Raw genomic sequence first — 26,406 nt, 5'->3', positions numbered from 1 at the left:
GCCATCTGGTTCTGGACTTTTGTTTGTTGGAAGATTTTAAATCACAGTTTCAATTTCGTTACTTGTGATTGGTCTGTTCATATTTTCTATTTCTTCCCGGTTCAGTCTTGGAAGGTTATACGGTTCTAAGAATTTGTCCATTTCTTCCAGGTTATCCATTTTATTGGCATAGAGTTGCTTGTAGAGGTCTCTTAGGATGCTTTGTATTTCTGTGGTGTCTGTTACAACTTCTCCTTTTTCATTTCTAATTTTATTGATTTGAGTCCTCTCCCTCTTTTACTTGAGTCTGGCTAAAGGTTTATCATTTTTGTTTATCTTCTCAAAGAACAAGCTTTTAGTTTTATTGATCTTTGCTATTGTTTTTATTTCATTTATTTCTGCTCTGATCTTTATGATTTCTTTCCTTCTATTAACTTTGGGCTTTGTTCTTCTTTCTCTAGTTCCTTTAGGTGTAAGGTTAGATTGTTTATTTGAGATTTTTCTGGTTTCTTTAGGTAGGCTTTTATTGCTGTAAACTTCCCTCTTAGAACTGTTTTTGCTGCATCCCATACGTTTTGGATCATCGTGTTTTTGTTGTCATTTGTCTCTAGGTAGTTTTTGATTTCCTCTTTTATTCCTTCAGTGATCTCTTGGTTATTTAGAAACGTATTGTTTAGCCTCCATGTGTTTGTGTTTTTTACGTTATTTTCCCTGTAATTGATTTCTAATCTCATAGCATTGTGGTCGGAACAGCTGCTTGATATGATTTCAGTTTTCTTAAATTTACTGAGGCTTTATTTGTGACCCAAGATGTGATCTATCCTGGAGAATGTTCCGTGTGCCATTGAGAAGAACGTGTAATCTGCTGTTTTTGGATGGAGTGTCCTATAAATATCCGTTAAATCTATCTGGTCTATTGTGTCATTTAAAGCTTGCGTTTCCTTATTAATTTTCTGCCTGGATGATCTCCATTGGTGTAAGTGAGGTGTTAAAGTCCCTTGCTATTATTGTGTTACTGTTGATTTTCTCTTTTATAGCTGTTAGCAGTTGCCTTATATATTGAGGTGTTCCTATGTTGGGTACATATATATTTATAATTGTTATATCTTCTTGGATTGATCCCTTGATCATTATGTAGTGTCCTTCCTTGTCTCTTGTAACATTCTTTATTTTAAAATCTATTTTATTTGATATGAGTATTGCTACTCCAGCTTTCTTTTGATTTTCATTTGCATGGAATATATTTTTCCATCCCCTAACTTTCAGTCTGTATGTGTCCCTAGGTCTGAAATGGGTCTTTTGTAGACAGCATATATATGGGTCTTGTTTTTGTATCCATTCAGGGAGCCTGTGTCATTTGGCTGGAGCATTTAATCCATTCACGTTTAAGGTAATTATCGATATGTATGTTCCTATTATTATTTTCTTAATTGTTATGGGTTTGTCTTGGTGGGTCCTTTTCTTCTCTTGTGTGTCCCACTTAGAGAAGTTCCTTTAGCATTTGTTGTAGAGCTGGTTTCGTGGTGCTGAATTCTCTTAGCTTTTGCTTGTCTGTAAAGCTTTTGATTTCTCCATCAAATCTGAATGAGATACTTGCTGGGTGGAGTACTCTTGGTGGTAGGTTCTTCCCTTTCATCACGTTAAATTTATCATGCCACTCCGTTCTGGCTTGTAGATTTTCTGCTGAGAAATCAGCTGTTAACCTTATGGGAGTTCCGTTGTATGTTATTTGTCATTTTTCCCTTGTTGCTTTCAATAATTTTTCTTTGTCTTTAATTTTTTCAATTTGATTACTGTGTGTCTCGGCATTTTCCTCCTTTGGTTTATCCTGCCTGGGACTCTGTGCACTTCATAGACTTCGGTGGCTATTTCTTTTCCCATGCTAGGGAAGTTTTCAACTATAATCTCTTCAAATATTTTCTCGAGTCCTTTCTCTCTCTGTTCTCCATCTGGGACCCCTATAATGCGAATGTTGTTGCATTTAATGTTGTCCCAGAAGTCTCTTAGGGTGTCTTCATTTATTTTCATTCTTTTTCTTTATTCTGTTCCATGGCAGTGATTTCCACCTTTCTGTCTTCCAGGTCACTTATCCGTTCTTCTGCCACAGTTATTCTGCTACTGATTCCTTCTAGTGTATTTTTCATTTCAGTTATTGTAGTGTTCATCTCTGTTTGTTTGTTCTTTAATTCTTCTAGGTGTTTTTTCCTTAATTCTTCTAGGTCTTTGTTAAGCATTTCTTGCATCTTCTTGATCTTTGCCTCCATTATTTTTCTAAGGTCTTGGATCATCTTCACTATCATTATTCCAAATCCTTTTACTGGAAGGTTACCTATCCCCACCTCATTTCGTTGTTTTTCTGAGGATTTATCTTGTTCCTTGATCTGGTATAAAGTCCTCTGCCTTTTCATTTTCTCTATCTTTCTGTGAATGTGGTTTTCCTTCCACAGGCTGCAGAATTGTAGTTCTTCTTGCTTCTGCTGTCTGCTCTCCAGTGATTGAGTCTATCTGAGAGGCTCGTGCAAGCTTCCTTATGGGAGGGACTGGTGGTGGGTAGAGCTGGGTGTTGCTCTGGTGGGCAGAGCTTTAATCTGCTTGTCTGTGGATTAAATAAAAGTTTAATCCGCTTGTCTGCTGATGCATGGGGCTGGGTTCACTCCCTGTTGGTTGTTTGGACTGAGGCGACCCAGCACTGGAGCCTACCTTGCTCTTGGTGGGGCTAATGGTGGACTCTGGGAGAGTTCACGCCAAGGAGTATTTCCCAGAACTTCTGCTGCCAGTGTCGTTGTCCCCATGGTGAGCCGCAGCCACACCCTGCCTCTGCAGGAGACCCTCTAAAACTAGCAGCTAGGTATGATCATTCACCTACGGGGTGACTGCTCCTTCCCCTGGGTCCTGATGTGCACACTACTTTGTGTGTGTCCTCCAAGAATGGAGTCTCTGTTGAGACTCTGAGTCTCTGAGTGCAGTTGAGGCTCTGAGACTCGGAGTGGAGTCGCACAGACTCTGGGTCCTGTGAAGCTTCGATGCTTTGTGGTTCTAGAAATCCTATAGGAGACGGTCTACAGCAGGTGAAGCTAATGCTGTCATAGAGGTGGTGAAGCCAAAGATCTGCAGTTCTGACTAGAGGTGCTGATGTACATACAGGACAAAATCATCTCGTGTGAATGTAGTTCAGGCATGTTTAAGATGAATGCAGTCATGTTAATGCCTAACATCTTCTATCTTGTGCCTCTCCTCAGGACCCCCCTCCTCAGTTCCTGAGGCTCCTGTAAGTCATGTACAGGGGAATGAAGAGTGGGCTCTGTCCAGTCTGAGCCCTGAGTTACCCTCTGTGTATCTTAGGATACTTTGTATTTCTGTGGTGGCTCTTGTAACATCATCTCTTTCATTTCTGATTTATTTGGGCCCTCTCTTTTTTAAAAAAAATACTACTGTTGTCTTTTATTCTTTACAGAAGTTTAATAAGTGTTTGATCTACTACCCTTACTCTATGTATACTTTTTGCCGTGAGATTTTTACTTTTGTTTTCTTGTTACTGTCAATAATTAGTGAGAACTCTTTTAAGCTACCTTCAACATTGCTTATAAAGCTGCTTTATTAGTGATGACAGAGCTTTAATGGAAGTCGTGTTCTGGTTGTAAATTAGAATGCAATGTGCCAGCAAAAAGCCCCTTAAGTGTATGTCTCATTACTTCTTGTTCTTTCCTTTTTTTCTCTCTCTTTTTTTCTTGTTCTTTTTTTAATTTTTATTTTTTATCAGAGCAAATTTGATTAAAATGTTTTGTTTGTTCTAGGTGTGTAAGATGTGGTTCTTTTACACATATACATATATCTATACGTCTTCAGATCGTTTTCTCATGTAGGTTATGACACAATGTTGAGTAGTCTTCTCTTGGTATTCCGTAGGTCTTTGGTGATTATATATTTCACATGTGTTTCTATATCTATGTTAACCCCAATATCCTAATGTATCCAGTCCTCACACCTTTCCATTTGGTGAACCATAACTTTGTTTAATGAATCTGTGATTGCCTTTCTCTGTGGAAATATCTTCATTGGTATCAATTTTTAGCTAACACCTGTAAGTGATATTATAGGATATGTGTCTTTTGCTGTCTGACTTAGTACAATTTGCCTGATTACCTCTAGAATCATCTACAGTGCTGCAAATGGCATTGTTGCATTTTTTTCCCTAGCTAATATTCCATCTGTACATGTACCAGTTCTTCTTTGTCCACTCACCTCTTGATGGACTTTTTGGTTGCCTCCATGTCTTGGCTATTGTAATACTGCTGCACTGCACATTTGCCTGCCTGTGTCTTTCCAATTCTGTCTTCTTATGTTATAGGCCCAGGAGTGGGCCTCCTGTATCATATGGTATCTCAGGGTTTACCGTTTAAATGCACCACGATTCTGTGCTCATTAGTGGCTCTTTCCAGGTTACATCCCACTTAAAGTTGAGGGTATGCATTTCTCCACAACACCTTCAGCATTTATTTATTTATTTTTAACATCTTTATTAGAGTATAATTCCTTTACAATGGTGTGCTAGCTTGTGCTTTACAACAAAATGAATCAGTTATATATATACATATGTTCCCATATCACTTCCCTCTTGCATCTCCCTCCCTCCCACCCTCCCTATCCCACCCCTCCAGGCGGTCACAAAGCACCGAGCTGATCTCCCTGTGCTATGCTGCTGTTTCCCACTAGCTATCTACCTTATGTTTGGTAGTGTATATATGTCCATGCCTCTCTCTCCCTTTGTCACAGCTTACCCTCCCCCCTCCCCATATCCTCAAGTCCATTCTCTAGTAGGTCTGTGTCTTTATTCCTGTTTTACCCTTAGGTTCTTCATGACATTTTTTCCCCTTAAATTCCATGTATATGTGTTAACATACGGTATTTGTCTCTCTCTTTCTGACTTACTTCACTCTGTATGACAGACTCTAGGTCTATCCACCTCATTACAAATAGCTCAATTTCATTTCTTTTTATGGCTTCAGCATTTATTGTTTGTAGTTTTCTTGCTGATGGATATTCTGCTGGTGTGAGCTGATATCTCTCTGTGGTTGAATTTGCGTATGACCCACAATCCTTTGAAATTGAGCTTTAAGCCATGTCCTTTTTATTTTTCAAACTGTGATTACAGCTTAGCTCTTCAAAGTGTTTTCTTAAAGTATATGTTACATTTTGACATTTATTGGCCATTACCTCCCTCAAAACATTTTGAGGGCAGGTTTCATTTACAGCCCTGCAGTACTTGTTCACATGAAGTGACCATTAGCACAGGCTTTAAAGCTGCTTTTGCAGGTAACGGCCAGTTTGCGGCAGCCTTTCTTTGTTCCCCGTGCTGGTACTAGGGAAACAGATCTTCCGGCCAGTGGTCTTCCTCGGTTATAAATTAGAGTGGAATGTGCCCGGATAAACCCCCAAAAGCTGATGCTTCCTTACTTTTGTTTGTTTTTGAAATTTAATTTATATTTTTATCGGAGTAATATTCCATTGTGTATATGGACCACTTCTTGGTGCATTCCTCTGTTGATGGACATTTTCGTTGCTTCCAAGTGTTGGCTATATTAAATATTGCTGGAGTGCAAGATTGCCAGCCTGTGACTTTTTGATTCTCATTTTCTCAGGTGATAGGCCCAGCAGTGGGTGTGACTGATTGACTAGTAGCTCAATGTTTACCTTTTCAAAGCACCTCCATTGTGTTTTCATTAGTGTCTCCCTTAGAACAGAGGGTACGAACTTCTCCATAATCCCTTCAGCATTTATAGTTTGCAGCATTTTTGCTAATGGCCAACCTGAGTGCTGTGACCTGATAGGTTTTTGTAATTTGGGTTTGCATGACTTTAAAAATTCCTAAAATTCATCATTTTCCAAGCCTTTTTCCTTTCTGTTAAAAATAAAGTGTGAGTACAATATATCTCTTGAAGCTGTCTTCTTGGAAGGTTGCCCTATTTTGAATTTTTGGTCGATATTTGACCCCAGGATTTTTTTGGAGGGCAGATGTCATTACAGAACTGCAAGTTTGGTGAATATTTAGTGACCATTAGCACTGGGTTTAAAGCTGCTGTTGTGGGAAACGGCCACAAGGAAGCAGCATTTGTCCTTTCCCAAATCTGGGTACTAGGGCAGCAGAGCCTTTCTGGAAGGTCGTGGTCCTAGGTTTTAAGTTAGAATGGAATGTGCCAGGAGGAATGCCCATAAGTTTATGTCTGATTACTTCTTCTTGGTTTTTAAAATTTATTTAATCGGGGTAATGATTAGATATTGTTTGTCCAGATGTACACAATCTAGTTCATTTGTACAATATATATGTCTATTCATGTTCAGATCCTCTTCCCATGTAAAATATTACAGAGTGTTCCGTAGACCTCCCTTGCTATATAGTCCGTCTTTTTGATATATGTTTATAATATGTATTTGTATACGTATGGTAACGCTAATCTTAATTTATCTATTCTGCCCACCTTTCCTTTTAGATAAGCATACTTAATTTCTAAGTCTGTGAGTGCCTTTCTCTGTGGAAATATGTTCATTTGTGTTAGTTATTAGATAACGCCTATAAGTGATATCATAGGATATAGGTCTTTTGCTTTCTGACTTACCTCATATTCTGTGATTATCTCCAAGCTCATCTATGGCGACTCAAATAGCAGTGTTTCATTGTTTTCCATGGCTAATATTCTATTGTGAACGTGGACCACTTCTTCTTCATCCATACATCTGTTGGTGGACATTTTGGTTGCTTCACCGTCTTGGCTATTGTGAATAAGGCTGCAGTGCAGCTTTTGCAGCCCAGGTCTTCTCGACTCTGGTCTTCTCAAGTGAGAGGCCCAGTGGTGTGACTGCTGCATCGAATGGTACCTCAATTTTTACTTTTAATCGTAGCTCCTTTCTGTTCTCATTATTGGCTGTTACCACTTTACATCTCACCAGCAGCTAGAGGGTACACAGTTCTCTAAATCCCCTTCAGAATTTATTGTTTGTAGACCTTTTGCTGATGGTCAGTCGACTGGTGCGAGTTGAAACCTTTTTGTTGATTAGATTTGCATGAGTCTAATAATTCCTGAGGTTGAGCTTTCACCCATTTTCCTTTTTTTAAACAACAGAGTGAGTCAAACTTACCTCTTCATACTATCGTCTTGAAAAATTTGCCAGTTTTGAATTTTATTGTCCATTCCCTACCTCAGCACAGTTGTTTAGGGCAGGTGTCCTTTGCAGCCCTGAGTCCTTGTGAATGTTAAGAGACCATTAGCTGTGGGCTTAACGCCGCTCTTGCGGAAAACGGCCACAAGGCAGCAGAATTTCTACGTTTCCAACTCTGGGTTTTTGGGCAGCAGAGCCTTCCTGGAAATCGTGTTAGTAGGCTGCAAATTAGAGTGGAATGTGCCAGAGCACATCCCCAAGAGCTTATATCTCCTTACTTCTTGTTTGTTTTATAAATTTAATTTTTATTAATTATCAGAGCAAACTTGATAAAAATATTTTGTTTCTCCTAGGTGTACATAATCTGGTTCATTATATCAATGTACCTGTCATTTATCTTTGCATTCTTTACCGTGTAGGTTATTACCGAGTGTTGCCTAGACCTCTCTTGGTATTCCATAGGTATTTTGTGATTATATATTTCATATGTATTAGTACATGTCTGTTAACACCCATATCCTAATTCACACATTCCTTACACTTTTCCATTTGGTTAAACATAATTTTTTTTCTTAATCCATGCTTTTCCTTCTCTTGGAAATAAGTTCATGAGTATCAACTTTTAGGTAACACCTAGAAGTGACGTCATAGGATATCTGTCTTTCACTTTCTTTCTTACTTCAAGTTGGGTGATTATCTCTAGGTCTTTATATGGTGGTACAAATTGCACTGTTTCATTGTTTTCCATGGCTAATATTCCATTGTTTACATGGACCACTTCCTCTTTGTACATTTTTCTGTTGATGGACATTTTGGTTTCTTCCAAGTCTTGGCTATGTTAAATGTTCCTGCAGTGCAGGATTGCCAGCCTGTGTCCTTTCCATTCTGCTCTCCTCAGGTGATAGGCGCATCAAAGGACCTACCAGATCACATGGTAGCTCAATTTTTACCCTTAAACGCACCTCCATTATGTTCTCACTACTGGCTGTTACCAGTTTACATCCCCCCAGCAGCTGGAGGGTACACAGTTCTCTGAAACCCCTTCAGCATTTATTCTTTGTAGACTTTTTGCTGAAGAACATTCTGACGGCTGTGAGGTGAACATTTCTGTAATTGGATTTGCATGGCTTTATTCATTGCTGATGTTGCGCATTTTCCAATTCCCTTTTATTTTAAAGAGAAAAAAGAGAAAAGACAAAATGTGCGTAAAGTATGCCTCTTGACATTGTCTTCTTGAAATGTTGACGTCTTTTGAATTTTCTGGTCGATTACGACCCCAGGACATTTTTTGAGGCCCGGTGTCCTTTACAGTGCTGCACATATTTTGAATATTAAGTGACCATTACCTCTTGGTTTAAAGCTGCTGTTGTGTGAAACAGCCACAAGGCGGCAGCATCTCTCCTTTACCAAATCTGGTTACCAGGGCAACAGAGCCTTAATGGAAGTCCTGTTCTAGGTTGAATATTAGAATGGAATGTGCCAGGAAAAATTCCTTTCAGTTTATGTCTCATTATCTCTTGTTCATATTTTTAATTTAATTTTTATTTTTTATCGCAGCAAATTTTGATTACAATGTTTTTTTTTTTTTTTTGTTCTAGGTGTGCAAGTTGTGGTTCTTTCACACATATACATATATCTATTCTTCTTTGGAACCTTTTCCCAGGTAGGTTATGACACAATGTTCAGTAGTCTTCTCTTGGTATTCCGTAGGTCTTTGGCGATTATATATTTCACATGTGTTTGTATATCTCTGTTAACCTCAATATCGTAATGTATTCAATCCTCACACCTTTCGATTTGGGGAACCATAAGTTTGTTTAATGAATCTGTGATTGCCTTTCTCTGTGGAAATATCTTCATTGGTATCAATTTTTAGGTAACACCTATAAGTGATATACGTTAGGTGTCTTTCACTTTCTCACTTACTACAAGTTGCTTGATTACCTCTAGACTTATCTATGGTGCTGCAAATGGCATTGTTTCATTTTTTCCCCGAGCTAATATTCCATCTCTACATGTAACAGTTCCTCTTTGTCCACTCACCTGTTGATGGACTTTTGGTTGTTTCCATGTCTTGGCTATTGTAATACTGCTGCAGTGCAGATTTGCCTGCCTGTGTCTTTCCAATTATGTCTTCTTATGTTATAGGCCCAGGAGTGGGCCTTCTGGATCATATAGTAGCTCAATGTTTACCTTTTAAAGGCACCTCCACTCTGTTCCCATTAGTGGCTCTTACCAGGTTACGTCCCACTTCAAATTAAGGGTATGCATTTCTCCACAACCTCTTCAGCATTGATCGTTTGTAGTTTCTTTCCTGATGGTTATTCTGAATGGTGTGATCTGATACCTCTGTGTGGTTGCATTTGCATGTGTCTCATAATCCTTTGAAATTGAGCTTTCAGGCATGTCCTTTTATTTTTCAAACGGTTATTACAGCTTAGTTCTTCAAATGGTTTTCTTGAAATATGTGCCACATTTTGAAATACTTTGGCCTTTACCTCCCTCAAGACATGATGAGGGCAGGTTTCCTTTACAGCCCTGCAGGACTTGTTCATATGAAATGACAATTAGCATAGGTTTTAAAGCTGTTTTTGCAGGTAATGGCCAGAGGGTGGAGCATTTCATAATTCTATGAAATGTAACTGAACACACAATACATATTTTTTCTTTTAAATTTCCACTGTTATTTTTTAAAGTACAATTATAATTGAAGTTCTTTGTAACAAGTGAAATTTTAAAAATTAAAGGAAAAGATAATATTTTACCACTTGCCATCCTTTTCCATTTACTGAAAAGACCAGCATAATGTGTAGATTTCTAACTTTATCCAGGTGTTCTATACATCTGGAATATCATTATTCTCACTGTAGAAAAACAGATTTAGCTCTCACACTTTTTATAGGCTACATAACAGTCCATAGAACAGAAGTACCAACTATTTCAGACTTAGCTTTTTGAGGGACACTCAGGTTACATTCTGTTTTATTTTGTTGTTCTTTTTTTTGGGGGGGTAGGAGTTTATTATTTATTTATTTATTTTTGTTGTGTTGGGTCTGAGTTTCCGTGTGAGGGCTTTCTCTAGTTGTGGCAAGTGGGGGGCCACTCTTCATCTTGGTGCGTGGGCCTCTCACTATCGCGGCCTCTCTTGTTGCGGAGCACAGGCTCCAGATGCGAGGGCTCACTGGTTGTGGCTTATGGGCCTAGTTGCTCCACGGCATGTGGGATCCTCCCAGACCAGGGCGCGAACCTGTGTCCCCTGCATTAGCAGGCAGATTGTAACCGCTGCACCACCAGGGAAGCCCCCTATTTTGTTGTTCTGCTAGTTTGTTTTAACCCAAGAAAATATTTTTTTAAATACAAAAAACCAAAATTAAGCTAGGGGTAAGGATTAGGGTTTAGGGTAAGGTTTAGGGTTAGGATACGGGTTAGGATTATTGTACGGCTTAGAGTATGGTTTAGGGTTAGGGTTATGGTACGGGTTAGTGTTAGGGTACAGTTTAGGGTATGGCTATGGTTTAGTGTTAGGGTATGGGTTAGGATTAGGGTATGGGTTAGGATTAGGGTACGTACGGTTTATGTTCTGGGTTATGGTTAGGTTTAGTGTATGGGTTAGTGTTAGGTACGGGTTAGGGTAAGGGTTAGGGTTAGGTTTAGTGTTAAGGAACGGGTACAGTTTAGGGTACAGGATAGGGAACAGCAAAGGGTTAGGGTTAGGGTACGTGTTAGGGTACAGTTTAGTGTTAGTGTACGGGTTAGGATTAGGGTATGGTTTAGGGTAAGGTTTAGGGTTAGGGTTAGGGAACGGGTATGGTTTGGGGTACAGTTTAGGGTATGACCACGGGTTAGGAGTAGGGTAAGTGTTAGGGTATGGTTTAGTGTTAGTGTACAGGTTAGGTTTATGGTATGGGATAGTGTAAGGGTTAGGGTTAGGGTTAGGGAATGGGTACAGATTAGGTTACAGGTTAGGGTATGACAATGGGTTAGGGTTAGGGTACGTGTTAGTGTATGGGTTAGGATTAGGGTACGGGTTAGGTTATGGGTTAGTGTTAGGGGATGGGTTAGGATTAGGGTATGGGTTATGGTACGGTTTAGGGAAAGGGTTAGGATACGGGGTAGGGTTAGGATAAAGTTTAGTGTATGGCTATGTGTTACTGTTAGGGTACATGTTAGCGTACGGGTTAGTGTTCGTGTACAGCTTAGGGTAAGGGTTAGGGTTAGGGAACGGGTACGGTCTCAGGTACAGGTTAGGGTATGGTAGCGGGATAGGGTTAGGGTACGTGTTAGGATGAGACTTCTTTGTAGTGCAGACTTGAATTTCCCGCTTGCTTGGTTGGCCAAAAAGTGCGTATGTGTTTTATCCTGAATATATTCAGGAAAAAACACATACGCCCTTTTTGGCCAAGTGCATCATTGCCGAAGATCTGCCACTTTTCATATGCTTTAAATGCAATTCCAGTCTACCTCCTGAAATCTGTTTCCTGCAATTGTGCCTTGCTTTCAAGTCCTCTTCGCAGCCTTACCTCAATATATTTTTGGACGATAGTTGTCCTTTATAACTCTGCAGGTTTGTGAATTGCAGTGAACCTGAGCTCCTTTATTCAACTCGCTTTCTGTGAGCTGGCCGCAAATCAACAGGATTGCTTCAGGCCCTATTCTGGTTCCGGCGTGGCACGCTGAGTCTTTGGTTAATTCTACATACTGGTGGGAAGTTAGAGTGAAATGTGCCCGTCCAGACACCTACAGCTAGTCTCTCATTGGTTCTCCCTATTCCCGTTCTTCCTCCGCAGAAATTGCACAGTTTGCCAAACAGGAGGTTAAAGACACTGACTCTCCAAGTGGGGAGAGTTTTAGTAAAGCTTCTGGAATGGCGAACCCGAGTACCAGAGGACGAATAATGAGATGCGTTTTAGAAACCTTGCCCAATCACACTGTGGACCATCCTCTGGGTTTCCCACGCATGTTTTAGCTGTAAGAAGAATCCCTTAAACCAGGAGAGTTGGGACCCATGGAATGGGTAGCACGCAGTACTACTTCAAAGGGTCTGCATTTGCTCACCGAACCTCACCAATCCTCTCAGCCCCAAGTGTCCAGCTTTATATCTCACCCAGCTGTGGGTGTAGATGTGGTAAATCCAGGTTGCATCACAAGACCTGAACGAATTATTTAAGAATTTCTCTCTCTTTCACTCTCTTTGTGTTTTGATTTTGAAATTTATTTTTATAATGGGGTTTAGCTGATTTTCACTGCTGTGTTTATGCCACTCGATGCACACTTGATCCTCTTACGGAGACCTATAAATACATAGGTTTTAAGATTCTTACTAGTCAGATATATTCCTCTGCGGTGAATAGGGGGTGTTGAGTCCACTTCATTGAACAAGGAGTATATCTTGTCTATTACTGGCTTATGGAACGGTATCTGTGCTAATTTCAATCTCTGGTTTTATGCAGCACCCCAACTCACCTTTCCCCTTAAGCAAGCAAACGTTTGTTTTCTAAATGTGAGACTCTGTTCTGTTTTGTAATTCAGTTCATGTGTAGCCAAGTTTCCATTCCCTCTATAAGTGATATCTTATGACTAGTTTCTTTTTCTGTGTGACATATTTCACTCAGAATCATCGTACCTAAATCCACTCATTATGCTGTTAGGGGCCTGATGACATTGATTTCATTGCTGAGTGATATTCCATTGTATGTAAGTACCACAACTTCTTTATCCATTTTTCTCTTTCTGGGATATTTAACTTGTACCATAGATGAGGTTCTTGTAAACAGAGCCGTCCCAAACTTTGGGGTGGCTGTGTCTTTTTGATTTTAATTTCCCTAAGCTATAGGGCCATAAGTGGAAGTGCCCTAGGCTCTGTAGCTTTGTGTTTTAGATGTTTCAGGAAACACAATACACTTCTCCAGAGTGGCTGTTGGCCACTTACATCCCGCCCATCAGCATAACAAGGCTCCCTGTTCTCCATGGCCTGTCCTGCCTTTCTGGGTTTTACGCTTTTTTCAGATGGCCCTTTCGCCCGGTGGGAAGTGAGACTTCACTGTAGTGCAGATCTCCGTTGCAGCCTTGCTTATTTGGACAAAAAGAGCGTATGCGTTTTTTCCTGCATATATTCAGGAAAAAAACGCATACGCCCTTTTTGGCCAAGTGCATCATTGTCGAAGTACTGCCGCTTTTCATATGCTTTAAATGCAGTTTCCATCTACCTCCTGAAATATATTTCCTGCAATTGTGCCTTGCTTTCAAGTCCTCTTCGCAGCCTTACTTCAATATATTTTTGGATGATAGCTGTCCTTTATAACTGCAGGTTTGTGAATTGCAGTGAACCTGAGCTCCTTTTTTCAACTCGCTTTTTTTGTGAGCTGGGCGCAAAACCGCAGGATTGCTTCCGGCCCTCTTCTGGTTTCATCACGGCACGCTGAGCCTTTTGTTAATTCTTCTTCCTGGTGGGAAATTAGGGTGAAATGTGCCCGTCCGAGCACCTACAGCTAGTCTCTCATTGGTTCTCCCTATTCCCGTTCATCCTCCGCAGAAATTGCAAACTGTGCCAAACAGGAGGTTAAAGGCACTGACTCTCCACGTGGGGAGATTTTTAGTAAAGCGTCTGGAATGGCGAACCCTTGTACCAAGGGACAAAAAATGAGATGCTTTTTAGAAACGTTGCCCGATCACACTGTGGACCATCCTCTGGGTTTCCCACGCATGTTTTAGCTGTAGGAAGAATCCCTTAAACCAGGAGAGTTGGGACCCATGGAATAGGTAGCATGCAGTATTACTTCAAAGGGTCTGCATTTGCTCACCGAACCTCACCAATCCTCTCAGCCCCAAATGTCCTGCCTTGTGTCTCACCCAGCTGTGGGTGTAGATGTGGTAAATCCAAGTTTCATCACAAGCCCTGAACGAATTATTTAAGAATTTTCTCTCCTTCACTGTCTTTGCATTTTGTTTTTGAAATTTATTTTTATAATGGGGTTAGGTGATTTTCACAGCTGTGTATGCTGCTCTACACACACTTGATTCTCTTACAGACACATATAAATACATACATTTTAATATTCTTATTGTCAGATATATTCCTCTGCGGTGAATAGGCGGTGTTGAGTCTAATTCGTTGAGCAAGGAGTAGGTGTTGTCTATTACATATTTGGCTTATGGAATGGTGTCTGTGCTAATTTCAATCTCTGGTTTGACGCAGCACCCCAACTCACCTTTCCCCTTAAGCAAGCATAAGTTTGTTTTCTGAATGTGAGAATCCGTTCTGTTTTGTAATTCAGTTCATGTGTAGCCAAGTTTACATTCCCTCTATAAGTGATACCTTATGATAAGTTTCTTTTCCTGTGTGACTTATTTCCTTAGAATCATCGAACCTAAATCCATTCATTATGCTCCTACGAGCCTGATGACATTGATTTCATTGCTCAGTGATATTCCATTGTACGTAAGTACGAAAACATCTTTATCCATTTTTCTCTTTCTAGGTTATTTAATTTGTACCGTAGTCAAGGCTCTTGTAAACAGAGAAGCCCTAAATTTTGGGATGGTTGTTGCTTGTTATTTTAATTTTCCTGAGCTATAGGGCTATAAGTGGATTTAGGGTTAGGGTTAGGATTAAGGTTAGAGAATGGGTAAGGTTTAGGATATGACAAAGGTTTAGGCTTAGTGTATGTGTTAGGGTATGGGTTAGTGTTAGTGTACGGTTTAGGATTAGAGTACGGGTTAGGGTAATGCTTCAGGTTAGGGTTATGGTAAGGGAACGGGTATGGTTTAGGGTACAGTTTAGGGTACCACAACGTTTTAGTGTTAGCATAAGTGTTAGAGTATGGGTTAGTGTATGGGTTAGAATTAGGGCACTTCTTAGGGTAACGCTTGGGTTAGGGTTAGGGTTACGGAATGGGTACGGTTTAGGGTACAGGTAGGAGTACGACAATGGTTTAAGGTTAGTGTAGGTGTTAGGGTATGTGTTAGTATTAGTGTACGGGTTAGGCTGAGGGTACAGGTTAGGGTAAGGCTTGGGGTAAGTGTTAGGGTTTGGGTTAGAGTTAGGGTTAGGGAATGGGTATGGTTTAGTGTACAGGGTAGGGAATGTCAAAGGTTTAGGGATAATGTACATGTTAGGGTACGGGATAGTGTTAGTGTATGGATTAGGATTTGGGTATGGGTTAGGGTAAGGCTTCGGGAAGAGATAGGGTTAGGGCTAGGGTTAGGGTTAGGGAACGGTGATGGATTAAGGTAGTGGTTAGGGTACGACAACGGTTTAGGGTTAGCATACGTGTTAGGGTATGGGTTAGTGTTAGTGTATGGGTCAGCATTAGGGTACGTGTTAGAGTAAGGCTTTGGGTAATGGTTAGGGTTAGGGTAAGGGTTAAAGTTAGGGAAAGGGGATGGTTTAGGGTACAGGTGAGTGTATGACAACGGTTTAGGGGCGGCGTAGGTGTTAGTGTACGGATTACTGTTAATGAATGGGTTAGGATAAGGGGACGCGTTAGGGTAAGGATTCGGGAAAGGGTTAGGGCTAGGGAACAGGGACGGTTTAGGGAACAGATTAGGGTATGACAACGGTTTAGGGTTAGCGTATGTGTTAGAGTATGTGTTAGTGTATGGGTAAGGATTACGTGATGGGTTAGAGTAAGGTTTTGGTTTAGGGTTAGGGGATGGGGATGGTTTAGGGTACAGTTTAGGGTACGACAGGAGTTTAGGGTGAGCGTACGTCTTAGGGTATGGGTTAGTGTTAGGGTACAGGTTAGGATTAGGGGACAAGTTAGGGTAAGGCTTTAGGTAAGGGTTAGGGGATGGGGACGATTTACGGTACAGGTTAGGATACAACAACAGTTTAGAGTGAGCATGCGTTTTGGGTAAGGGTTAGTGTTAGCGTACGGGTTAGGATTAGGGGACGAGTTAGGGTAAGGCTTCAGGTAAGGGTTAGGTTTAGGGTTAGAGGATGGGTATGGTTTATGGTACAGGTTAAGGTACCACATCAGTTTAAGGTGAGCGTATGTGTTAGTGTACGGGATAGTGTTAGCGTACGGGTTAGGATTAGGGGATGGGTTAGGGTAAGGCTTCGGGTAAGGGGTAGGGTTAGGGTTAGGGTTAGGGTTAGGGGATGGGGACGGTTTAGGGTACAGGTTAGGGTACCACAAGGTTTCAGGGTTAGCGTACGTGCTAGGAGATGGGTTAGTGTTAGCATACAGGTTACGGTTAAGGGATGGGATAGGGTAGGTCTTCGCATAAGGGATAGGGGTAGGGTTAGGGGACAGGGATAGGGACGGTTTAGGGTAAGGCTTTGGGTAAGCGGTAGGGTTATGGTTAGGGTTAGCGTAAGGGTAAGGCTTAGGGTTTAGGGTAACGGTTAGAGTTTAGTGTTAGGGTTCGTGTTCGGGTTTGGGTTCACGGTTCGGGATCGGGCTTGGGCTTGTGTTCCGGTTAGGGTATGGGTGAGGGTGAGGGTGAGGGTTAGGGTTTGGTTCGGGTGAGAGGGAGGGTGTGGGTGAATGTGAGGATAAGAATTTAGGGGTTAGTGTTAGGGTTAGGTTTAGGATAAGGTTAGGGTTAGGGGACGGGGATGGTTTAGGGTACAGAGTAGGGTACGACAATGGTTCAGTGTGAGCGTACGGGAAATCGTATGGGTTAGTGCTAGCAAACGGGTTAGGATTATGGGACGGGTTAGGGTAAGGCTACGGGTAAGGGTTAGGGTTAGGGTTAGGTTTAGGGGACGGGGACGGTTTGGGGTACAGGTAAGGGTACGACAACGGTTTAGGGTGAGCGTACATGATATGGTAGGGGTTAGTGTTAGCGTACGGGTTAGGATTAGGGGACGGGTTAGGGTAAGGCTTCGGGTAAGGGTTAGGGTTGGGGTTAGGGTTAGGGATAGGTTTAGGGGACGGGGACGGTTTAGGGGACAGGTTAGGGTACGACAATGGTTTAGGGTGAGTGTACGTGTTAGGGTATGGGTTAGTGTTAGCGTACGGGTTAGGATTAGGGGACGGGTTAGGGTAAGGCTTCGGGTAAGGTTTAGGGTTATGGTTATGGTTAGGGTTAGTGTTAGGGTTAGGGGACGGGGACGGTTTAGGGGACAGGTTAGGGTACAACAACGGTTTAGGGTGAGCGTACGTGTTAGGGTACGGGTTAGTGTTAGCGTACGGGTTAGGATTATGGGACGGGTTAGGGTAAGGCTTCGGGTAAGGGTTAGGGTTAGGGGACGGGGACGGCTTAGGGGACAGGTTAGGGTACGACAACGGTTTAGGGGGAGCGTACGTGTTAGGGTACGGGTTAGTGTTAGCGTACGGGTTAGGATTAGGGGACGGGTAAGGGTAAGACTTCGGGTAAGGGTTAGGGTTAGGGTTAGAGTTAGAGTTAGGGGACGGGGACGGTTTAGGGGACAGGTTAGGGTACGACAACGGTTTAGGGTGAGCGTACGTGTTAGGGTATGGGTTACTGTTATCGTACGGGTTAGGGTTAGGGGACGGGTTAGGGTAAGGCTTCGGGTAAGGGTTAGGGTTAGGTTTAGGGTTAGGATTAGGGGACGGGGACAGTTTAGGGGACAGGTTAGGGTACGACAACAGTTTAGGGTGAGCGTACGTGTTAGGGTAAGGGTTAGTGTTAGCGTACGGGTTAGGATTTGCGAACGGGTTAGGGTAAGGCTTCGGGTAAGGGTTAGGGTTAGGGATAGAGTTAGGGTTAGGGTTAGGGGATGGGGACGGTTTAGGGGACAGGTTAGGGTATGACAACGGTTTAGGGTGAGCGTACGTGTTAGGGTACGGGTTAGTGGTAGCGTACGGGTTAGGATAAGGGGACGGGTTAGGGTAGGCTTCGGGTAAGGGTTAGGGTTAGGGATAGAGTTAGGGTTAGGGTTAGGGGATGGGGACGGTTTAGGGGACAGGTTAGGGGATGGGGACGGTTTAGGGGACAGGTTAGGGTATGACAACGGTTTAGGGTGAGCGTACGTGTTAGGGTACGGGTTAGTGTTAGCGTACGGGTTAGGATAAGGGGACGGGTTAGGGTAAGGCTTCGGGTAAGTGTTAGGGTTAGGGTTTAGGTTAGGGTGAGGGGACGGGGACGGTTTAGGGGACAGGTTAGGGTACGACAACGGTTTAGGGTGAGCGTACGTGTTAGGGTACGGGTTAGTGTTAGCGTTCGGGTTAGGATTAGGGGACGGGTTAGGGTAAGGGTGAGGGTTAGGTTTAAGGTTAGGTTTAGGGTTAGGGGACAGGGACGGGGACGGTTTAGGGGCAGGTTAGGGTACGACAACGGTTTAGGGTGAGCGTACGTTTTAGGGTACGGGTTAGTGTTAGCGTTCGGGTTAGGATTAGGGGACGGGTTAGGGTAAGGGTGAGGGTTAGGTTTAGGGTTAGGGTTAGGGGACGGGGACGGGGACGGTTTAGGGGAGAGGATAGGGTACGACAACGGTTTAGGGTGAGCGTACGTGTTAGGGTATGGGTTAGTGTTAGCGTACGGGTTAGGATTATGGGACGGGTTAGTGTAAGGCTTCGGGTAAGATTTAGGGTTAGGGTTAGGGTTAGGGGGCGGGGAAGGTTTAGGGGACAGGTTTGGGTATGACAACGGTTTAGGGTGAGCGTACGTGTTAGGGTACGGGTTAGTGTTTGGGTACGGTTTAGGATTAGGGGACGGGTTAGTGTAAGGCTTCGGGTAAGGGTTAGGGTTAGGTTTAGGGTTAGGTTTAGGGTTAGGGGACGGGGACGGCTTAGGGGACAGGTTAGGGTACGACAACAGTTTAGGGTGAGCGTACGTGTTAGGGTATGGGTTAGTGTTAGCGTACGGGTTAGGATTAGGGGACGTGTTAGGGTAAGGCTTCGGGTAAGGGTTAGGATTATGGTTAGGGTTAGGGTTAGGGTTAGGGGACGGGGACGGTGTAGGGGACAGGTTAGGGTATGACAACGGTTTAGGGTGAGCGTACGTGTTAGGGTACGGGTTAGTGTTAGCGTACGGGTTAGGATTATGGGACGGGTTAGGGTAAGGCATCAGGTAAGCGTTAGGGTTAGGGTTAGGGTTAGGGGACGGGGACGGTTTAGGGGACAGGTTAGGGTACAACAATGGTTTGGGGTGAGCGTACGTGTTAGGGAATGGGTTAGTGTTAGCGTACGGGTTAGTATTAGGGGACGGGTTCGGGTAAGGCTTCGGTAAAGGGTTAGGGTTAGGGTTAGGGTAAGGGTTAGGGCACGGGGACGGTTTAGGGGACAGGTTAGTGTACGACAACGGTTTAGGGTGAGCGTACGTGTTAGGTTACGGGTTAGTGTTAGCGTACGGTTTAGGATTAGGGGATGGGTTAGGGTAAGCCTTCGGGTAAGGGTTAGGGTTAGGGTTAGGGTTAGGGTTAGGGGACGTGGACGGTTTAGGGGACAGGTTAGGGTACGACAACGGTTTAGGGTGAACGTACGTTTTAGGGTACGGGTTAGTGTTAGCCTACGGGTTAGGATTAGGGGACGGGTTAGGGTAAGGCTTCGGGTAAGGGTTAGGGTTAGGGTTAGGGTTACGGGACGGGGACGGGGACGGTTTAGGGGACAGGTTAGGATACGACAACGGTTTAGGGTGAGCGTACGTGTTAGGGTACGGGTTAGTGTTAGCGTACGGTTTAGGATTAGGGGACGGGTTAGGATAAGGCTTCGGGTAAGTTTTAGGGTTAGGGTTAGGGTTAGGGGAGGGGGACGGTTTAGGGGACAGGTTAGGGTACGACAACGGTTGAGGGTGAGCGTACGTGTTAGGGTACGGGTTAGTGTTAGCGTACGGTTTAGGATTAGGTGACGGGTTAGGGTAAGGCTACGGGTAAGGGTTAGGGTTAGGGTTAGGGTTAGGGTTAGGGGATGGGGACGGTTTAGGGGACAGGTTAGGGTACGACAACGGTTTAGGGTGAGCGAACGTGTTAGGGTACGGGTTAGTGTTTGCGTACGGGTTAGGATTAGGGGACGGGTTAGGGTAAGGCTTCGGGTAAGGGTTAGGGTTAGGGTTAGGATTAGGGTTAGGGTTAGGGGACGGGGACGCTTTAGAGGACAGGTTAGGGTACGACAACGGTTTAGGGTTAGCGTACGTGTTAGGGTGCAGGTTAGTGTTAGCGTACGGGTTAGGATTAGGGGACGGGTTAGGGTAAGCCTTCGGGTAATGGTTAGGATTAGTGTTAGGGTTAGGGTTAGTGGATGGGGACGGTTTAGGGGACAGCATAGGGTACGACAATGGTTTAGGGTGAGCGTACGTGTTAGGGTACGGGTTAGTGTTAGCGTACGGGTTAGGATTATGGGACGGGTTAGGGTAAGGCTTCCGGTAAGGGTTAGGGTTAGGGGACGGGGATGGTTTAGGGGACAGGTTAGGGTACGACAATGGTTTAGGGTGAGCGTACGTGTTAGGGAACGGGTTAGTGTTAGCGTACGGGTTAGGATTACGGGACATGTAAGTGTAAGGCTTCGGGTAAAGGATAGGGTTAGGGTTAGGGGACGGGGACGGGGACGGTTTAGGGGACAGGTTAGGGTACGACAACAGTTTAGGTTGAACGAACGTGTTAGGGTAAGGGTTAGTGTTAGCGTACGGGTTAGGATTAGGCAACGGGTAGGGTAAGGCTTCGGTTAAGGGTTAGGTTTAGGGTAAGGGTTAGGGTTAGGGTTAGGGGACGGGGACTGCTTAGGGGACAAGTTAGGGTACGACAACGGTTTAGGGTGAGCGTACGTGTTAGGGTACGGGTTAGTGTTAGCGTACGGGGTAGGATTAGGGGACGGGTTAGGGTAAGGCTTCGGGTAAGGGTTAGGGTTAGGCTTAGGGTTAGGTTTAGGGAACGGGGACGGTTTAGGGGACAGGTTAGTGTACGACAACGGTTTAGGGTGAGCGTACGCGTTAGGGTATGGGTTAGTGTTAGCATACGGTTTAGGATTAGGGGACGGGTAAGGGTAAGGCTTCGGGTAAGGGTTAGGTTTAGGGTTAGGGTTAGGGTTAGGGGACGGGGACGGTTTAGGGGACAGGTTAGGGTACGACAATGGTTTAGGGTGAGCATACGTGTTAGGGTACGGGTTAGTGTTAGCGTACGGGTTAGGATTAGGGGACAGGTTAGGGTAAGGCTTCGGGTAAGGGTTAGGGTTAGGATTAGGGTTAGGGGACGGGGACGGTTTAGGGGACAGGTTAGGGTACGACAATGGTTTAGGGTGAGCGTACCTGTTAGGGTATGGGTTAGTGTTAGCGTACGGGTTAGGATTGGGGACAGGTTAGGCTAAGGCTTCGGGTAAGGTTTAGGGTTAGGGTTAGGGTTAGGGTTAGGGGACGGGGACGGTTTAGGGGACAGGTTAGGGTACGACAATGGTTTAGGGTGAGCGTACCTGTTAGGGTATGGGTTAGTGTTAGCGTACGGGTTAAGATTGAGGACAGGTTAGGGTAAGGCTTCGGGTAAGGGTTAGAGTTAGGGTTAGGGTTAGGGTTAGGGGACGGGGACGGTTTAGGGGAGAGGTTATGGTACGAGAACGGTTTACGGTGAGCGTACGTGTTAGGGTACGGGTTAGTTCTAGCGTACGGTTTAGGATTAGGGGACGGGTTATGGTAAGGTTTCGGGTAAGGGTTAGAGTTAGGGTTAGGGTTAGGGTTACGGTTAAGGGACGGGGACTGTTTAGGTGACAGGTTAGGGTACGACAATGGTTTAGAGTGAGCGTACGTGTTAGGGTACGGGTTAGTTTTAGCGTACGGTTTAGGATTAGGGGACGGATTAGTGTGAGGCTTCGGGCAAGGGTTAGGGTTAGGGTTAGGGTTAGGGTTAGGGTCCGGGGGCGGGGACTGTTTAGGGGACAGGTTAGGGTACGACAACGGTTTAGGGTGAGCGTACGTGTTAGGGTATGGGTTAGTGTTAGCGTACTGGTTAGGATTAGGGGACGGGTTAGGGTAAGGCTTCGGGTAAGGGTTAGGGTTAGGGTTAGGGTTAGGGTTAGGGGACGGGGATGGTTTAGGGGACAGATTAGGGTACGACAATGGTTTAGGGTGAGCGTAGGTGTTAGGGTACGGGTTAGTGTTAGCGTACGGTTTAGGATTAGGGGACGGGTTAGTGTGAGGCTTCGGGCAAGGGTTAGGGTTAGGGTTAGGGTTAGTGGACGGGGACAGTTTAAGGGACAGGTTAGGGTACGACAACGGTTTAGGGTGAGCATATGTGTTAGGGTACGGGTTAGTGTTAGCGTACGGGTTCAGATTAGGGGACGCGTTAGTGTAAGCCTTCGGGTAAGGGTTAGGGTTAGGGTTAGGGTTAGGGTTAGGGGACGGGGACATTTTAGGGGACAGGTTAGTGTACGACAATGGTTTAGGGTGAGCGTACGTGTTAGGTTACGGGTTAGTGTTAGCGTACGGGTTAGGATTAGGGGATGGGTTAGGGTAAGCCTTCGGGTAAGGGTTAGGGTTAGGGTTAGGGTTAGGCGATGGGGATGGTTTAGGGGACAGGTTAGGGTACGACAACGGTTTAGGGTGAATGTAAGTTTTAGGGTATGGGTTAGTGTTAGCGTACGGGTTAGGATTAGGGGACTGGTTAGGGTAAGGCTTCGGGTAAGGGTTAGGGTTAGGGTTAGGATTAGGGTTAGGGGACGTGGACGGGGACGGTTTAGGGGACAGGTTAGGATACAACAACGGTTTAGGGTGAGCGTACGTGTTAGGGTACGGGTTAGTGTTAGCGTACGGTTTAGGATTAGGGGACGGTTTAGGGTAAGGCTTCGGGTTAGGGTTCGGGTTAGGGTTAGGATTAGGGTTAAGGTTAGGGGACAGGGACGGTTTAGAGGACAGGTTAGGGTACGACAACGGTTTAGGGTGAGCGTACGTGTTAGGGTATGGGTTAGTGTTAGCGTACGGTTTAGGATTAGGGGAGGGTTAGGGTGAGGCTTCGGGCAAGGGTTAGGGTTAGGGTTAGGGTTAGGGGACAGGGACGGTTTAGGGGACAGGTTAGGGTACGACAACGGTTTAAGGTGAGCGTACGTGTTAGGGTACGGGTTAGTGTTTGCGTACGGGTTAGGATTAGGGGACGGGTGAGCGTAAGGCTTCGGGTAAGGGTTAGGGTTAGGGTTAGGTTTAGGTTTAGGGGACGGGGACGGTTTAGGGGACAGGTTAGGGTGCGAGAACAGTTTAGGGTGAGCGTACGTGTTAGGGTATGGGTTAGTGTTATCGTACGGGTTAGGGTTAGGGGACGGGTTAGGGTAAGGCTTCGGGTAAGGGTTAGGGTTAGGTTTAGGGTTAGGTTTAGGGGACGGGGACAGTTTAGGGGACAGGTTAGGGTACAACAACGGTTTAGGGTGAGCGTACGTGTTAGGGTAAGGGTTAGTGTTAGCGTACGGGTTAGGATTTGCGAACGGGTTAGGGTAAGGCTTCGGGTAAGGGTTAGGGTTAGGGATAGAGTTAGGGTTAGGGTTAGGGGACGGGGACGGTTTAGGGGACAGGTTAGGGGATGGGGACGGTTTAGGGGACAGGTTAGGGTATGACAACGGTTTAGGGTGAGCGTACCTGTTAGGGTACGGGTTAGTGTTAGCGTACGGGTTAGGATAAGGGGACGGGTTAGGCGAAGGCTTCGGGTAAGTGTTAGGGTTAGGGTTAGGGTTAGGGTTAGGTGACGGGGACGGTTTAGGGGACAGGTTAGGGTACGACAACGGTTTAGGGTGAGCGTACGTGTTAGGGTACGGGTTAGTGTTAGCGTTCGGGTTAGGATTAGGGGACGGGTTAGGGTAAGGGTGAGGGTTAGGTTTAAGGTTAGGGTTAGGGTTAGGGGACAGGGACAGGGACGGTTTAGGGGCCGGTTAGGGTACGACAAAGTTTTAGGGTGAGCGTGCGTGATAGGGTACGGGTTAGTGTTAGCGTTCGGGTTAGGATTAGGGGACGGGTTAGGGTAAGGGTGAAGGTTAGGTTTAGGGTTAGGGTTAGGGTTAGGGGACGGGGACAGTTTAGGGGACAGGTTAGGGTACGACAATGGTTTAGGGTGAGCGTACGTGTTAGGGTACGGTTTAGTGTTAACGTACGGGTTAGGATTATGGGACGGGTTAGTGTAAGGCTTCGGGTAAGATTTAGGGTTAGGGTTAGGGTTAGGGGGCGGGGACGGTTTAGGGGACAGGTTTGGATACGACAACGGTTTAGGGTGAGCGTACGTGTTAGGGTATGGGTTAGTGTTAGCGTACTGGTTAGGATTAGGGGACGGGTTAGTGTAAGGCTTCGGGTAAGGGTTAGGATTAGGGTTAGGGTTAGGGTTAGGGGACGGGGACGGTTTAGGGGACAGGTTAGGGTACGACAAAGGTTTAGGGTGAGCGTATGTGTTAGGGTACGGGTTAGTGTTATCGTACGGTGTAGGATTATGGGAAGGGTTAGGGTAAGTCATCAGGTAAGGGTTAGGGTTAGGGTTAGGGTTAGGGGACGGGGAGGGTTTAGGGGACAAGTTAGGGTACGACAATTGTTTAGGGTGAGCGTACGTGTTAGGGTATGGGTTAGTGTTAGCGTATGGGATAGGATTGGGGACAGGTTAGGGTAAGGCTTCGGGTAAGGTTTAGGGTTAGGGTTAGGCTTAGGGTTAGGGGACGTGGACAGGGACAGTTTAGGGGACAGGTTATAGTACGACAACGGTTTAGGGTGAGCGTACGTGTTAGGGTACGGTTTAGTGTTAGCGTACGGGTTAGGATTAGGGGACGGGTTAGGGTAAGGCTTCGGGTAAGGGTTAGGGTTAGGGTTAGGATTAAGGTTAGGGTTAGGGGACGGGGACGGTTTAGAGGACAGGTTAGGGTACGACAACGGTTTAGGGTTAGTGTACGTGTTAGGGTAGGGTTAGTGTTAGCGTACGGGTTAAGATTAGGGGACGGGTTAGGGTAAGGCTTCGGGTAATGTTTAGGATTAGTGTTAGGGTTAGGGTTAGGGGACGGGGACGGTTTAGGGGATAGGTTAGGGTACGACAACGGTTTAGGGTGAGCGTACGTGTTAGGGTACGGGTTAGGATTAGGGGACGGTTAGGGTAAGGCTTCGGGCAAAGGTTAGGGTTAGGTTTAGGGTTAGGGGACGGGGACGGTTTAGGGGACTGATTAGGGTACGACAATGGTTTAGGTTGAGCGTACGTGTTAGGGTACGGGTTAGTGTTAGCGTACGGGTTAGCATTAGGGGACAGGTTAGGGTAAGGCTTCGGATAAGGGTTAGGGTTAGGATTAGGGTTAGGGTTAGTGTAAGAGGACGGGGACGGTTTAGGGGACAGGTTATTGTACGACAACGGTTTAGGGTGAGCGTACGTGTTAGGTACGGGTTAGTGTTAGCATACGGGTTAGGATTAGGGGACTGGTTATGGTAAGGCTTCGGTTAAGGGTTAGGGTTAGGGTTAGGGATAGGGTTAGGGTTAGGGGACGGGGACGCATTAGGGGACAGGTTAGGGTACGAGAATTGTTTAGGGTGAGCGTACGTGTTAGGGAACGGGTTAGTGTTAGCGTATGGATTAGGATTACGGGACAGGTAAGTGTAAGGATTCGGGTAAGGGTTAGGATTAGTGTTAGGGTTAGGGTTAGGGGACGGGGACGGTTTAGGGGACAGGTTAGGGTATGACAACGGTTTAGGGTGAGCGTATGTGTTAGCGTACGGGTTAGTGTTAGCGTACGGGATAGGATTAGGGGACGGGTTAGTGTAAGGCTTCGGGTAAGGGTTAGGGTTAGGATTAGGGTTAGGGGACGGCGACGGTTTAGGGGACAGATTAGGGTACGACAATGTTTTAGGGTGAGCGTACGTGTTAGGGTACGGGTTAGTGTTAGCGTACGGGTTAGGATTAGGGGACAGTTTAGGGTAAGGCTTCGGGTAAGGGTTAGGGGTAGTATTAGGGTTAGGGTTAGTGTAAGGGGGCGGGGACGGTTTAGGGGACAGGTTAGGGTACGACAATGGTTTAGGGTGAGCGTACGTGTTAGGTTACGGGTTAGTGTTAGCGTACGGGTTAGGATTAGGGGACGGGTTAGGGTAAGGCTTCGGTTAAGGGTTAGGGTTAGGTTTAGGGATAGGGTTAGGGTTAGGGGACCGGGACGGTTTAGGGGACAGGTTAGGGTACGACAATGGTTTAGGGTGAGCGTACGTGTTAGGGTACGGGTTAGTGTTATCGTACGGGTTAGGATTAGGGGACGGGTTAGTGTAAGGCTTCGGGTAAGGGTTAGGGTTAGGGTTAGGGGACGGGGACGGTTTAGGGGACAGGTTAGTGTACGACAACGGTTTAGGGTGAGCGTACGTGTTAGGTCATGGGTTAGTGTTAGCGTACGGTTTAGGATTAGCGGAGTGTTTAGGGTGAGGCTTCAGGCAATGGTTAGGGTTAGGGTTAGG

This window comes from Phocoena phocoena, chromosome 20, assembly GCF_963924675.1.
Source record: "Phocoena phocoena chromosome 20, mPhoPho1.1, whole genome shotgun sequence".
In the NCBI taxonomy this organism is placed as follows: Eukaryota; Metazoa; Chordata; class Mammalia; order Artiodactyla; family Phocoenidae; genus Phocoena; species Phocoena phocoena.
This window is presented reverse-complemented; position numbering follows the sequence as displayed.